General features: G+C 49.5%; 1 protein-coding gene and 1 long non-coding RNA gene across 5 annotated transcripts in view; one reads left to right on the plus strand and one right to left on the minus strand.

Moving 5' to 3' along the window:
• Nucleotides 1–15,359, plus strand: part of PKNOX2 (PBX/knotted 1 homeobox 2) — a 651,385-nt gene that overhangs the window by 64,415 nt on the left and 571,611 nt on the right. For 3 of the 4 annotated variants that reach the window (XM_044997252.1, XM_044997249.1, XM_044997254.1), the window contains exon 2: nucleotides 8,021–8,090. The gene's annotated coding sequence lies outside the window, so the exon portion shown is untranslated. Of the gene's footprint in view, nucleotides 1–8,017; nucleotides 8,091–15,359 lie in introns of all 4 variants that reach the window. The other variant, XM_044997251.1, reaches the window with a different exon arrangement.
• Nucleotides 4,822–7,012, minus strand: LOC123354882. The gene is made up of 3 exons (XR_006574930.1): nucleotides 6,727–7,012; nucleotides 6,525–6,615; nucleotides 4,822–5,057 (listed from the first exon to the last, which is right to left on the minus strand). It is a non-coding gene; the product is annotated as an uncharacterized LOC123354882 (long non-coding RNA).

Raw genomic sequence — 15,359 nt, forward strand, 5'->3', positions numbered from 1 at the left:
TATTTATTAATAATTTTACTCTCTTGAGACACAAAAACTGGGGAGCCATTTTTGCTCAAACTTTCAAGAAAAATTGCAAGAGAAAAATTTGGAAGCTTCAGAAAGCCTGAAAGGTGAAATTTTGGTTAATGTTATAAGCAAGTGCAACAGGATTCTTTAGAATAGAAACAGTTAGACAACTGTAACAATATTGCATACAAAAGAACTACATTCAAAGAATGGAAAGTCAAGCTCTCAAAAATGAAGAAATGGCAGAATTAAGGTGACCTTTGCAACCTTAACTCTGTCCCCTTGTTCATATGCATTACAAGACAACTTTCAGTTACCAGGTCACATCATATTTTTTTCACAGGCCCCAAGCCTCATTCAGTACACAGCAGTGACAGTGCTTGTGGAATGAGGCAGCTGTTCGCTATTTCTTTTCATCCCTACCATTCTGTGTGCAGCTCCTGCCTTTTCTCCCACCACCTGAACAATGCACCAAATACAGACTTTCCTCCTGGGTTTTTCTGTGGTGCTTATCACTGTAGTAACTTAGCCTCACAAGCATTAATAAATGCTAAAGAAGAACAACTTTAACTTTGTAATCAATGAACATAGATTATCTCTGGATAATTTGGTTTTGGGGTTGAATCTCTTTTCCCCCTTACCTGTAATTATAGCTGCTGTTTTGCTCATCATCCAATCTTCAGGTAAAAAAGGAGTATTCAACTGAGCATTTTCATGTGTGCTAGTAATCTGCAAGCCCATCATTGGCTCCAGCTATACTGAGAAATGAGCCTCTAACTAAAAAACAGGTGAAAATACGACTCCCAGCTCCTGCTCATCTTGTCCCACAGGGGCTTGGCTGCCCATTGTCTGCACCCTGATTAAGTGCTGGGAAGTGATTTGAGCCCCCCTGGAATCTAAGGGTTTGCAAACTTCAGAGGCTATTTTTGGATCCACTATGCTGCCCCATATATTTTGCCGCCCTAGGCACCTGCTTGTTTAGCTGGTGCCTAGAGCCACCCCTGGTTCTTGGAGCTGTACAAACACATAAGAAAGATGGTCCCTACTCCAAACACTTATAGTCTAAATGCTGCTGCTCTTGCTGTAATTGTTGTTCTGTAATATGGGGGCCTTTGTCTGTTAGCACCCCCTTGTGGCAAGACTGGAAGCTACACCAACCTGGCTCCATCCCCCTTATGTCGCCATGCACAGTTAGTCATATGTCGTCCTTGTTGAGCTGAGCCCTCCTGGCTGGGTCCTCAATAGTCTCTGCCTCCTTCAGGATGATGTGGAGTCTAAAGTTCCAGGGTCCTGGTGGGATGCTACTCAGCCCTTGGTCTCCTGGGTTAAAGTCCTTCTCCAAAGGCCCCTAGCTGGAGGAGATTGGGGAACCCAGGCCAGCTCGACTGACTGGGTTGCAGCTCAGGACCCTTGTTTGGAACAGCCAGAGCCAGTCCTTCTCAGTCCCTGGCTGTTCCCTGAGTAACTTCTTACCTCCCCTCTTCTGTAGGCTTCTCCACCCTCCTGGCCTGCTTTTCACTCTTTGGCAGGCTGGTGTCTGGCAGCTGCTCCCCAGTCTACTGGAGGGAGGGCTATCATATTTCAGGTTCCCCAAAAGAGAACACTGCCAGGGAGGAGAGGGCTATGGAAGGGGGGGAGGCGGAGCGGGGGGGTAACTGCAGTGGGGACACTTACTGGAGGTGGGGGCAGTGTCGCTCCCTGTTACAGTGGCAGGGCAGCTGGCACAAGCCCAAAACACAGTGACAGCCCATCAGTCAGTGCGTCCTTGTGGGACCCCCCTCCCCAGGGCTGGGAGCCGGGTTCTGAAGGGACCAATCAGCTGTTGATGCAGGGGAGGGACCAATCAGGAAGTGGACCAATCGGGGCTCTTTCTGAGCTGCAATATCTTCTCTGCAAAAATCACAGACATTGCCTGTTATTTGAAAAATCTGCCCGGACAGGGGGCGGAGCCTCAAAAAAGAAGTGATGTCCTGGAAATCCTGCATCCCTGGCAGCCACCCCGCCCTCCTGCTTTGCAGCCCTTCTACTCACAGCTGCTGTTGGGCTTTCACTCAGTGTTAACTGAGCAGGCAGGCGGGTGATTTGTTAACACTTTGGCTGCTGAACCAGCATGGGGTGTATACACATCAAGGCATGTTCATGTTAAGTGACATTGATATGGATTAACTGTTGGATCCATGTTCAAGGTGTCACCTTCATGCTCCATCCCTTGTATTCTAAATGAATCTATAAATCTCATAGGTTTTAACACTGCAAACATCAGTGATTTTAACATCAGAAGGGATCCTTAGATAATCTGTCTGACGTCCTGTATAACACAGGGCAGAGAATTCCCTCCAGTTTTCCCACTATTGAGCCCAATAGCTTGTGTTAGGCTAAAGCATATCTTACAGAAGGCATCCAGTCTTGAAATCTTCATCTCCTGAAAACCCAGCCCAAGTTAAGTTGATAGAAAGGAATCTGAATTATGGTGGGTAAAATGTAAGAAGAAAGTAAGCAGGATAAAGACAGAATCTAAATAGCAAAGAGACAAATAAGACAAGCTATTCTGTATGTACATCAGAAGCAGAGCACCTGGGGGAGGAAATGTAGGGTTCCTGGACTGTCTGGAGGTTAAAGAAACAACCAAGCAGATAGTGATATTGCTGAGATGCTAAATGATTTCTTTGCATCGGTCTTCACCAGACCTGCCCTTTTGTGGTGATGAAGATGAGGCACTGTCAGAGACTGAGGTGTCACAAGAATAGGTGCTAGATGAAAATGATAAATTTAAGAGCAGCAAGTCCTCAGGACCAGATGGGACAGTGAAGAGGTCTATGGGAATTCCAGGCTGAAGGTTCTCAGCTGCCAACAAAATATGCAAGGTTGAATTTTCAAAAGTATCTAGTGTGGTAGAAGCACATATCCCATTGAAAGTCAATGGGACATGTGCTTCTAAATCACTTAGGAGCTTTCGAAAATTCCACTTGCATTCACGTATTAACATCCCCTATTATACTGGAGTACAGGAGAATGGAAAGTGTAGTACAGAAAAGACACTTGGGGAAGTCCTGAGGATTACAAAGTAGTGCGACTTATTTCAGACTCAAGAAAATGGGCTGAAATGATCATTCATAATAGAATTATAAAACATCTAGGTGTACAGGATATGATAATGATAAAGCACCATGGCTTTGCAAAGGAAAATTATGCTTTAATCTAGTTGAATTATTGAGCATGTCAACAAAATAATGGCTAAAGGAGAACCATTTAATGTCATTTATGTCTGCTTTCAATGGCCCCTCCAAGAAGCTACTAAAATTAGGTAACTAATCATGGGATGAGAGCTAAAGTACAACCATGGATTAGAAACTGGATCTGAGAAAGAAAAAGAGTAGGACTAAATGGACAATTTCCAACATAATACAAAGTTAAAGATGGGTGCCCTAAGATGCTGGTATCACATCAGTTTGATTTAATATTTTTATGATGGTCTGAAAAAGGAACTGAACAAGTGAGATGGCAAAATCTGTAGATGACACAAAATTATTTAGATTAGTCAAGAATGGAGAAGCTGGACCTGACCAAGGCCCTACTCCAGCAAAGCACTTAAGCATATGTGTGACTTTATGCACGTGAGTAATTCCACTGAGGTCGATGTAACTCCAGAGGGGCTGAAAGTTATGCATGTGCCTTTCTGCGTAAAGGCCCAAGTTAGATGCATGGGCAGCCAGAAGACAGAGGAAATGAGTTGTTGGCAAAAGCAAAGTAATGCAAATGGGAAGAAATAATCCAAACCGCTCATACAAGTTGCTGGGTTCTAAATTAAGCATTACTACACAGACCTGAGTGTCACTGTTAGCAGCTCAGTGAAGACTTCTGCTCAATGTGGTGATCACACTGTTACTGTGCATACAGCATGAGAAAGGACACTTACTATCTCATGACAGTGACCTACTGCCCTAAAAGTATGGAACAGTGTGTTGGAGCTGGAGTTGGGGGATCCTTGCCTTTTACAGGGGTCTTGGGGAGCAGCTAAACTTCTGGTACCTTTGCAGAGCTTGTGGCCCTTTTCAGGTAGTGCTGCTTCCTTGTCATTTTGCATCCCTCTATGGGACAAAGTGCCATGAATAAATACACCATTTAGAAAATAATGGAGTGCTTTCCAGTAACTGGTAATTTCACTAACGGCTTATTAAATTGGGGATAAAGAGTAAAGGTTGGTCACATTCCCTCTCTCCATATATCTCTATTTCTGAGACCTCATTCAGCTTCTTTGTCTAGAGCTGATGTGAACAGCCTCACACTGGCCAATTCGCCTATGTTATGGGACTCTGAAATAGCACCTTGCGCCTTGCGTATTATTTACCTTTGTCTGAAAGCCTCTCAATTTGCAGTTAGAACGTAGAGTTGATTCAAATGTTATAATTTTGCACAACCTGCAAAGAGACGGAAAGATGTGATTATATGCTCCTTCATGTGTCTTTTTCCTAGCCGCAGAGAGGGTAAATAAGGAATCTGCAGGGCCCTTTGTTACACTAAATTCCATGCTTAAAGAGCTATTCTATTCCTGTTGTGTTCTGGCATTTGAAACTGAGCCTGAATCTCCTATCACAGATGCTGGAGCAAATCAGGAGTCCTGCCATTCAGCCAATGAAACTGCAGTAAGGGAAAACTAGCAAAGTTCTCTGTGTTTCCAAAGGGAAACACCGGGAATAAAAGGTGGGCTCTCGCCAAAGGGGGATGCGAGTCAGCTCCCTGTCTCTATTCTGGAACATTGCTAGGCTCAGTAAGGGCATATTTTTATTTATTATTTTTTGCAAAGCTGAGTACGAAGAAAGGCTCCTTCTGGGTTCCCTTTGCACAAAGCTCTGCTGTCTGACTCTGGAAGCAGCTGCCCTCTGGAGACCTCAGCTGCTGCTACTCAGGTAACAGTAGCAGCTGGCGGAGGTGGTAGTAGGCTCTGTCCTGTTCGTGAAATAGCCAGCGACGTGTTCCTACAAAGGAGAATGTGACACAGGCTGCTGTGTCAGTCCTGGGGAATTGCACAGCTCCACAGGCCTGTGCTCCTGTAAAGAGAAAAGGGCAAAGACCTTCATTGACTTGTCCTTCCTGACCCAAGGACGTTCTTCCCTCCCGTGGTTCTGAAGCTCCCTGAATTTTTGCAATGTGATTTAGCAGCAATGTTAAGAGCTGTCATCTCGCGTGTGCAGCACAAACAGCAAAGAGGAGGCTCCGCTTAGCATTTGGGACGTTGACATAGTTGCAGCCGGTTGGGACAGAGGCTGGTCTACACTACCATGATAAGTCGACCGAAGTTACGCTGCTCCAGTTACGTGAATAACGTTGACGTAGCTTAGGTCGACTTATCACACTGGGTCGACGGGAGACGCTCTCTCGCTGACTTCCCTTACTCTTCTCGGGGAGGTGGAGTACTGGAGTCGCCGGGAGAGCACTCTGCGATCAATTTAGTGGTCCCCTAAATGGACACGGCTGCATCAATCACAGCAGTGCCGATCTACTGTAAGTGTAGCTTCCAAAGGGAGTTTGGGACAACAGGAAGAAATAAACTACAAAAGGATATTGTTCCCTCATTTCTTCCTGTTTAATCATTCCAATGCTCAGAGGTTAAAGGGAGAGGAGCCATGAGTCTCTTCTGTTTGGCGTCTCTTGTGCCATGTGTAGAGAGTTGCCAGGCGTCCGGTTTTTGACCAGCTGCTCCCCAGAAATGACTGGCATGTCTGTCCCTTAGGCGCAAGAGCAATCAGGGAAGCTCTGCACTGCTGCCCCCAGCGCTGGCTTCGCAGCTCCCATTGTCTGGGAACCCAGCCAATGGGATCTGTGGGGGCGGCGCCTGTGAACATGGGCAGCGTGCACTGAGCAGAGCCATCTGGCCGTGTCTCCGCCTAGGGGCCGGACATGCCAGCTGCTTCCGAGAGCTGCGCAGCACCAGGGCAGGCAGAGAGGCTGCCTTAGCCCCGCTGCACCACCAACCAGGAGCCGCCTGATCTAAACGCCTGATGTAAATGCCGCCCGGCTGAAGCCCACACCCCGAACCTCCTGCCCCAGATCGGAACCCCCTCCCACACCCTAACTCCCTCCCAGACCCCCCACCCACACCCCGACCTCCTGTCCCAGATCAGAACCCCCTCCCGCACCCTAACTCCCTCCCAGATCCCCACCCACACCCCAACCTCCTGCCACAGATGGGAGCCCCCTCCCGCACCCAAACTCCCTCACAGAGCCTTCAACCCGCACCCCCTTTCGCACCCCAACCCTGTACCCCAGCCCTGAGCCCCCTCCCTTTCCACACCCCAACCCCCTGCCCCAGCCCAGTCAAAATGAGTGAGGGTGGGGGAGAGTGAATGCCAGAGGGAGGGGGGCTGGAGTGAGTGGAAGCAGGGCCTCAGAAAAGGGGCATGATCTCAAGGAAGAGGTGGGGCAGGGGCAGGGCAAGGGTGTTTAGTTTTGTGCAATTAGAAAGTCCCTGGCAACCCTACATGGGTACAGGCTTCCTCCATCATGAAGATACTTACATTTCAGTGGCTAATTTCTGAGGATGATTAGCTGATGAACTACCTCTGTGCTTCAGAGCCTCCCTTCATCTTGAATTGTGCATCAAGGTGCCTATGTGGCAGATAAATTCAGTTGAATGGTGTTTCCTTTTATTCTGTTTGCAAAGCATCACACGGAAACCTTTGTCCCTCCCAGCCCAGCAGAATTCTTCGCAGAGCACACCTTGCATTACCAACAGCTACTCTGGAAGGGCTTGAAGAGTTTTAAAAGAATGTTGTTGGGAATGGTTTCCCTGTGTGTAAAGAGAGCGAGCCTTATACTCCAGCATTCCCACCAGCTGGCCTTGGAGGAAGAGCGAAACATGCTGGTGACACTCAGCACTATGTCTCTTTTCTCTGACCTAACCAGGTGGCTGAGCATCTGGGGGTTGTAGGAGGGCTACATGGCTGAGGTTTGAGCCAGTGAAGACCAAGAGAACGTGTGATGATTGGGGGAAGAAAGTGTAAGAAATGGTGGAGATTAGGGGAGTCTCCTGTCTGGTCACCCTAGGGGAGCCTCCTCAACTGAGGTGTTGCCCATCACTTGTTATAGGGGGTTGCAATTGCGGGAGCAATATTTGGTCCGCAGTTGTTCCTAGTTGCTCAGGTAGCAGTGGTGACCAGCAGTATCTTTCATTTGCCCTTGTCAGGAAAGGTGTGAGGGCCTTGCTCCAATGATCCAGGCCTTTGGCATCTCCAGATTAGACCCAGCAATGTGCTCTTTATGGAGTTGCACAAATTAAGGAGCAGGTGATGTCTGGGGTTCTCTGCTTGGTGTATCCTTCTGGAATCCTGATTGTAAACCTATGACCTCACTCCTGTTCTGTTCTTTCATTTGTTGTCCTCTGGAATCTGGAAGAGGCGGAGACCCTTCTAGTTTACTAGATGGATCCCTTTCAAGGATCCATCATGTACATGGGGACCAAATAGGCCTGTGAAAGTCCTTTTGAAGAACTAGTATGTGATCATGTAACTTACATAATTAATGCATATACATGAGGGGGGCAAATTAGCATTTTCTGGGCAACCTTAGTTCTTGCATTTCCTAACTTGTGAGTTTTTGATTTTGCAACTTGAATAATATTCTTTTACCACAGGGTGTTTTTAGCCTCCAAAATGCACAGAAATTATCAGGACAGCAACATTGCCCTAATTTAATTAAGCAATTCTTACTTTCACCCATTTCTACTTTAAGGACACAATTACAGCGCTACCCAGAGGAGTGTGTTGGGGGCGCAGCTTGCTCCCTACAGGAGGTGTGGTTGGGATGTATGTGGCAGTTTGCTCCCTGTAGCCTTTGCGTCCTGGTCAGCTGATTTACAGCACCACAGGTGCATACTTTGAGCCTAGGAACTGAGCTCCATGTTGAGCTTATCCCACCTGACAGATCCATCCCAGGGTGTTAATTTTTGCTGTGACATCTGCTCTCATTCTAGTAATGTCCTCTCTAATAAAAACCCTTTTTAAAATATCAGCAGGTACCGTCTGGGGTTGGATCCTGAGGCTCCTCTGTTCTTCACGCTGATCCACTGAAAGAGTCCCTGAACTGTAAGTAACTTTGATTGGCATTTTCTCCTGTCTTTCGTTGAGGTTCTGGGTTAAAGATCAGGCCAGAAATTTGATATTTGGCTGCACCGCACTGTGTAATGAAACAGCTAACAATGAACTAGTCAGGATTTAAAATACAGTGAAATTCTAATTAGATTAGTCTGCATGTGACAAAGGAGCCCTGTAATATGACATTCTATTGAATTAGTCTTTATTGATTGTGCTTTAAGGTAGACTTCATATACTATGTGTGTAATTAGCTCTACTGCAGTACATGGTTGGCACAAGTTTGACTAGTCTGAACCTGACACATGTAGCAGAAAGGTTTCCTCTCTGTGTGGAGGTGAAGGGCCAAGCTCTGCCATTTTCACTGAACAGAGGTTCTGGCCTGCCCTGTGTGTATGTGAAGGGACTAGGCCACATCCTGTGGATAATTTACTTGGCTTCTTGTTGCGCGATTTATATACAATCGCCCGTGTGCTTACAGAAAAAGTTACATCTCCTGGCCTCACCTGCTCGCAGGCAAACACCCCTGACAGCCACAGGTTAGAATCATAAGAAATAGTCTTATAAAAGCCCACCCATCTGCGTGGCATTCTTTGGCATGGGGACCTCACCCTGGCAGAGGCTGCTCCCAGCGTGGCTTGGTGCAGTAGAGATGGGTGACTGATGGAGAGGAGAAGAGGTTGGTAAAACAGCAAAGAGGCAGATCTCCTGTAGCCCTTGTCTCTCCGGCTGCGAGGGGCTAGTTGAGCACTCGTTCTCTCCCATGATGGGATGAGTGTAGATGGCTGAGTTTGTTCAGTGGGCGTCAGCCAAGACTGACTTCCTTATGTGGAGTTTTAAGCCCTCCCAAGGTATATTCGAAGCTCAGTTTTTGGCAATTTACTGCATCTCTGAAGGCGCCTGGTAGAATTCCCTTTAATAGTACATTGGCATCTAACTAGTCCATGGAATTATAAATGATTAACCGTTATCAGCGAATATCGTCACCTCTGTGTAAAAATAGATTGACTGTAATGAGCATTTGAATAAATCATAAGAATGGCTAGCCTGATATCATATAACATCATGCAGATGGCTGAGCAAGAAGCATACTGAGCCCTGCCGCCTTATGGCTTGATGATTTCAGTGCTGACGGAGTTAGTGATTGAAGGTTTTAACTTGCAGGGCACCTCATTTTGGCAGTCACATCTGTCTGTCCATTTGTCCGTGTGGTACATATGCATGATTTCTTGAGTATCCAGCTCAACAGAAAAATAAGAAACTGAAACTTCTGCACATCTACCTAAAATCAGTCGTAATGCTAATGGTGTGATATGCACAAACGCCATGGAAAAGGTCAGGATTGTGTGAAGGATTCAGAGATGAGCTGCTACTATGTTATTCGTTGGTAGTTCTAGAACAACAGGCAATGGAAGGATTACGTTTTTTAAATGTTCGTCTATCCCATGTACATTCCTATATTCTTAGACCTTTGTGTCCTACTCTGTAGCTGGCCATCTCGATGTGCAACTCTTCTTTGCTGAAGTGTTAAAATATCCTGGTGGTGACTTCTAGGGTATTATGTGGATTGGTACAGGGAATTGCTTGATTCTTCATTTCTGCTCCCATCTCTTGGGCTGTCATAATTCACCTCTAGGTCTTTGATAAAATCTCAGTGCTTCATTCGAGGCCTCTCCATTCTCTGACGCTGGCGGCTGGTAATGGCAAAGTCTGGCGCAGTATTATGATTGGCTGGACTTGTAAGCTTAAAACAGAATTCCTTGGGGCCTGAATCTTTGGAATCATTTGTAGGGTTTTCCCCATCCCAGGTCCTTTGTGTATGTGCCTGGCTCATGTCAATTAGCGATGGTAATCCTGTGTGTTGCTTTGCTCACTCACTTATCAGCGCGGGAGAGAACACCAGGCGCTGGGAATGTGTAACTAAGATTAGGAGTCGTGGCTTATCCTCTACGCTACAGAGCTCGCTCCTGGACTTCCAGACCGTGAACTTGTGCTTGTCCTGAATGAACAGCTGTATACAAGGCCAAGCAGGTGGCTGTCTTTGTCCTGTAGTATCCCATTGCACGATCTAAGCAAAAAACACCCATTGCTGTTTATGGCAGCATCTCTGCAGTAAAGTACCTCAGTTATTTGGGGGCCTCTGAAGGAGCAGACTAGCCATAATAGCCAAGAACTTTTAGGGATACTTCTTGATATTAGATATTGGTTCAGGAACAAGCCCCAGGTTGCCTAGAGATGTTTGCTGGTGCTTGCTCTAGTTTGGGTTCCCTGGGGGTTAGCTTGAGGCCAGAGCAGAGACCCCATGTTTCCAGGCTAGGTCCATGTCTAACTCTGTCTTCTCTGCTCTGCATTGATGGGGTTTCCAGAGCCAGATGCTACCCTGGGAATCCAGTTAAGTGTGGAGAGTGGCCTGAGGCTGTTATCTTTCTGGGAGAGTCTCTGCAGGGCTAGTGGAGGAAGGATCTGTGTGGACCATTGAAGCCACAGGAGTCTTCTGTAAGGTTTTAGAGAAGGGGAAGAGAGTAAAGGGGGGTTGTTCATCTGATTTTGAGAAATAAGGGAATTGTGGAGATTATGTTCAAACTGGGCATTGGCTGCTAATCTTTCTCCCCATTATATGTGGATGGGGGAGGGAGGTCTTGCACAAACAGTGCTTTCAGCTCATGAATGCTGGAGGATGATGCAGCAGAGTACTTATAGTGCAGCCCAGTTACGGTGAACACTCATGCGTTGGTTCTGGTCATGAAGAAAGCCCGGCCTTCCAGGGATCCCGCTCATGCTGTGTGTTTATTCTATAATACCGTGTGTGGATGTGATGATCACTTTGGCTTCAGGAGCTTTCTGCATCTTTCCCCCGGGGAGGCTGGGAATTACTATGGATGTTCTCCAAGAGGCTCTGTAGATATTGGGGTGACCTGAGACCATAGCTGGGTGCCAGCATCGCATCCTACACATTCATCTTCATTAGCCCCTCAGACAGAAGAGGAAGGAGTCGCTTGGTTATAAAATGTTTCTCTGTTATAAAGTGTCTCTACATCACCCAAGAGTTTATGTCCTCTAGGCTTAGTTTATTGCTGAGCAGTGACCTCTCTCTTTCTTAGAGACTGGGAATATATTGCTTAGCAACAACTGATCTGATGGGGCACTTGTTTTATGTGTCTTTCTTCACTAGTGATTTATTTCTCCTTTCCGGGGGACGTTGTTTGTCTGATTTTGAAAAACAAGTGACTTGTGGGGATTATGTTCACCTGGAGTGTTAGCAAATTCTCTGTAATTTACACCACTAGGATTGAATGTTGGCTTTGCCACAAGCCCCAAGGCGGGGCAGCGTGTTGTCACAGCACCCCAGGAGCACAGCTTGGAGAGTCACAGTCTGCTGCCTGGGTCCCCCTGCTCCAGGGAAGGTGGTTTGTGAAGGCCCTGGGTCTGGGGAAGCTGGTTTGCTCATGGCACAGGGACGCAGGGAGCGACAGGGAATAGTGCCACTGTGGAGGCTGTTCTCCTCCCCCCACGATGCGGGTAGCTGGTGCTGCCGAGTAAAGGGTTGCCTTGCCCTCCCTTACTCTCCTGCACAGGAGCAGCAGGTGTGCCACAACCTGGCCATGATTTATTTCGACTACAATGTAGAGGAAGCCCAGCACCAAAGCTCTGAGCACCCTGGAGGGACACTTGAAAACACAGTAATAGGAGCTACAAATATGCATTGTCTAAAGCTGTAGCATAACTGCCTGCCCCCCAACATCTCAGCCATCCCCGGCCATATGCCCCCCATTGCAACTTTCCCCTAAGAAAAATCCCTCCCTCCGCTGCCTTTGCACTCCCCCAATGGCCACTCAGTCCCATGGGTGTAGTGACGCACGCAGAAGGTCAGCTAGCTCTGGGTATGGGAGAAGCATTCCACAGGAAAGCAGCCCCCCCTCTTCTGACCTGAGGGGCATCTGACCGCAGCCATGGCCATGTGGCACAGGGACAGGTGGTCTTTCAAGAAGGCAGGTACCAAGCTGATTAGGGCTTTGTAGGTCAAAGACAACACCTGGAGCTCCACCCAGAAAGCCACAGGCAGACTGCTCATGCGTCGTGCTGCCATCATGCGGCACCCTGTTACAAGCAGCCTGCACGTTGAGTTTCAGCTAGGCTGTAGCTAGCCATCAAGAACACATTGCAGGGCCCAGCCTCGAGGTGACAAAGGCAAATCAGCTAACAAAGTCCCCGCGTCTGAAAGACACATTCACAATCTTCTGGCCAGGTGCAGCTGGAAAACAAGCCTGCCTGGTCACGGCTGCCAGGAGCCCTGTGGAGAGGGCGGGGGCAAGGCTCTCCTCTCACCCAGCCAGGCACTGTAGGGCATAGGTGCCGACTCCATAGGTTCTCTGGGGCTGGAGCACCCACAGGAAAAAAATGGTGGGTGCTGAGCACCCACCGACAGCCCCACCAATCAGCAACTCCCCCTCCCAGTTCCTCCCATCTGCTGCAATCAGCTGTTCCGCAACATCCAGGTAGCACTGGGGGGGGAGGGGGAGGAGCGGGGCGGGGCACGCTCAGGGAAGGGGGCAGAAGGAGATGGGAAGAGGCAGGGCAGGGGTGGAGTGGGGGCGGGGTGGAGGTGGGAAGAGGCAGGGTGGGGCCTTGGGGTCTGGAGTGGAGTGTGGGTGGGGTCTGGGACAGAGCCAGGGGTTGAGCACCCCCCCAGCACATTAGAAAGTTGGCGCCTCTGCTGCAGGGAGTGAGGAAGCTCCTGCAGGGTCCTGAGTTAACGACAAAATGTGACCCTTTCCTCTGCACTGTTCAGAAACAAGGTGATTCCAACCACTTCTCATTCTTCTCACACTAGTGGCCATGTGTGCCTGAGTCTGGAGCCCCAGGTCACCATGCACCTGGAAGGGAATGGCCAGTCAGGCAGCTCACCTTCTGGTGCCTGGGCAGGTCTGTGTGACAGCCATGCCTGTCTACAATGGCAGGTAGTAAGGCTTTTCTCCAATCTATTTGGCTGTGAAGAATGGGCCCCCCTGGGGCCCATAGGTGAGGTATCCTTGAAGTTTCTGAGATTTTGGAGTCAGTCCTGAAAGCTTAAAAAATCCCCTAAAGCCAAATATTGAGCTCAAAAGTTGAAATGAAGCAGTATAGTGAGAGCGTGACCACTGGTCATCAGGAGGTTATACTCTAACTTGGCTTCTTCCGTCTCTTTGAACAGGTGCTCAGAGGAGGGAATGAGGGCTGGGGGACTGCAGGAAACACCAGCGACAGAAGGGGAGCTGTTTGGTGCGGTAAACTCCACACTCCCAGTCACTGCAGGGCTGCGGTGACAGCCCAGTCCGGGGTTTAGGTTTTAGAGCAGTTTCAATGGTATGCTGGGTGGAGACATTGTTCTGGGAGGACTTTGAGGACTAAATCCTGAAGGAGAAGACAGGTGGCCTGTGCGGCTGGTATTTATCGCTGATCCACCTGCTGAATCTTGCTGCTGAATTTGTCTGGCAGCTTACCTAAGATGCAGGAGCTCACCTGCCATGGTACTGTCCCTACATGCTTTGATACAAGGATGGGGCTGAATGATGGAGGATCAGCAGACTGTCGTGTTACAGAGTGAAGCTATTTGTCATCATTGCAAACATGTATAATAAATAGGCTGTTTCCTTAGCCCCTCTACTGAGATTCAAGTGAGAAAATCAAAGCACACACCTTGAGTAACCACAGGGAGCGGGGTAAGAATGTGGGTGACAACATTCCGCTTATCTGGAACAGGCCACCATCTCCTGTGATTTGAGTTGGGATGCTCCCATGCTGCAGGCAGCTGTCCTGACAGGCTACCCTAGATAGAGCATCCAGGATTCCAGATGGGTCTGAGGAAGGTTTTGTTCAGCCACACAGCATTGTGCTGGAGTTTGGGGGGGACTTGTACTGCACTGGTGGCACCTGAATGCCTTCCCTGCCTGCGTTGCTGGAGCACCCACAGGAAAAAATGGTGGGTGCTTAGCACCAATTGGCAGCCCCCTATCAGAACCTCCCCTTCCCCACAGCGCCTCCTCCCCGCTGGCGGGCCCCACCGATCAGTGCCTCCCCCTCCCTCCCAGTGCCTACTGCCTGCCGCGGATCAGCTGTTTCGCAGTGTCAGGAGGCACTGGTGGGGAGGAGCGAGGGTGCCGCGCTCTTGGGGGAGGGGGCAGAACTGGGCAGGGAACAGGCGATGCAGGGATGGGAGGAGGAGGAGGAGAAGGGGCGGGGCAGGTATGGGAAGAAGCAGGGCATGGGTGAGGTATTGGGGGGAGGGGTGGAGTGGGGGCCGGGCCCGGGTGAAGCCAGGGGGGAGCACCCCCCCCGGCAGATTAGAAACTCGGCGCCTATGGTTCCTACCACTTGGCTCCTGATGTAATGTCTCCCCTGCGTTTTCCATCTAGAGCAGCGGTTGTCAACCCGCGGGCTGCATGCGGGCCAGCTTAGCTGTGTGCTAAAGGCCGGCTCGTGAGGCAGGTCCGGGTTCCCATCTGCCCAGCGTGGTGGGGTCCGGGCTGCCCCGCCACCCAGCACGGCGGGGTTGGGGTCCGGGTTGCCAGCCTACACCGTGTGGTGGGGGTCCTGGTTGGGGCTGCTGGCCAGCCCCACGGAATCCGGGGTAGCTGTGCGGTCGGAGGCCTGAGCTCCTGGCCAGCCACGCGTGGTCTGGGGCCCGGGGCAGGCAGCCGGCCGGCCAGCCCCTTGAGCTCCAGGGGTCCAGGGCTGGGGTCTGGACTGCCACTGCCCTGCCACCCGGCCCCTGCGGTCCAGGTAACATGTGGGCCACATATGTGGGCCACAATGATAAATAAGTTGAGAACCACTGATCTAGAGTAAACCTTGCTCTTCCCTGTACATCGTGACCCAGAATTGCTGTCATCCCACTGCCTGCACCAGTGTGGCCATCTGAACCATGGTAGGAGCTGTAAAAGACCAGGGCCTGATGAGTAAACCAGCTATTACATCAAGGTGGATAGAGAGTATACACCAAAGATACCAAATTGCAGTTGAATGGAAGGAGCCTTCCCACCTACACCCACAGGAGGAGAGACAGCTGTCAGGGACCATCAAGCACGCCTGTAGCCAGGAGGCGGAGGAAAGTGGGCCTACCTGGGCAGCATGGGGAACTGCTCTTGGCCCCAGGCGTCTCCCAATTTGGGGAGGTGTCATTGCCAGGGGCCACCTACCACCGAGTATCTCAGAGTGGGATAAGCTCCCTGCCTTCTGTCGTCCTGATCCACAGGCGAGCGTCTGAAACAGCTGAGTAACGGGGAA

Source organism: Mauremys mutica, chromosome 22 (assembly GCF_020497125.1).
Source record: "Mauremys mutica isolate MM-2020 ecotype Southern chromosome 22, ASM2049712v1, whole genome shotgun sequence".
Lineage (NCBI taxonomy): Eukaryota > Metazoa > Chordata > Testudines > Geoemydidae > Mauremys > Mauremys mutica.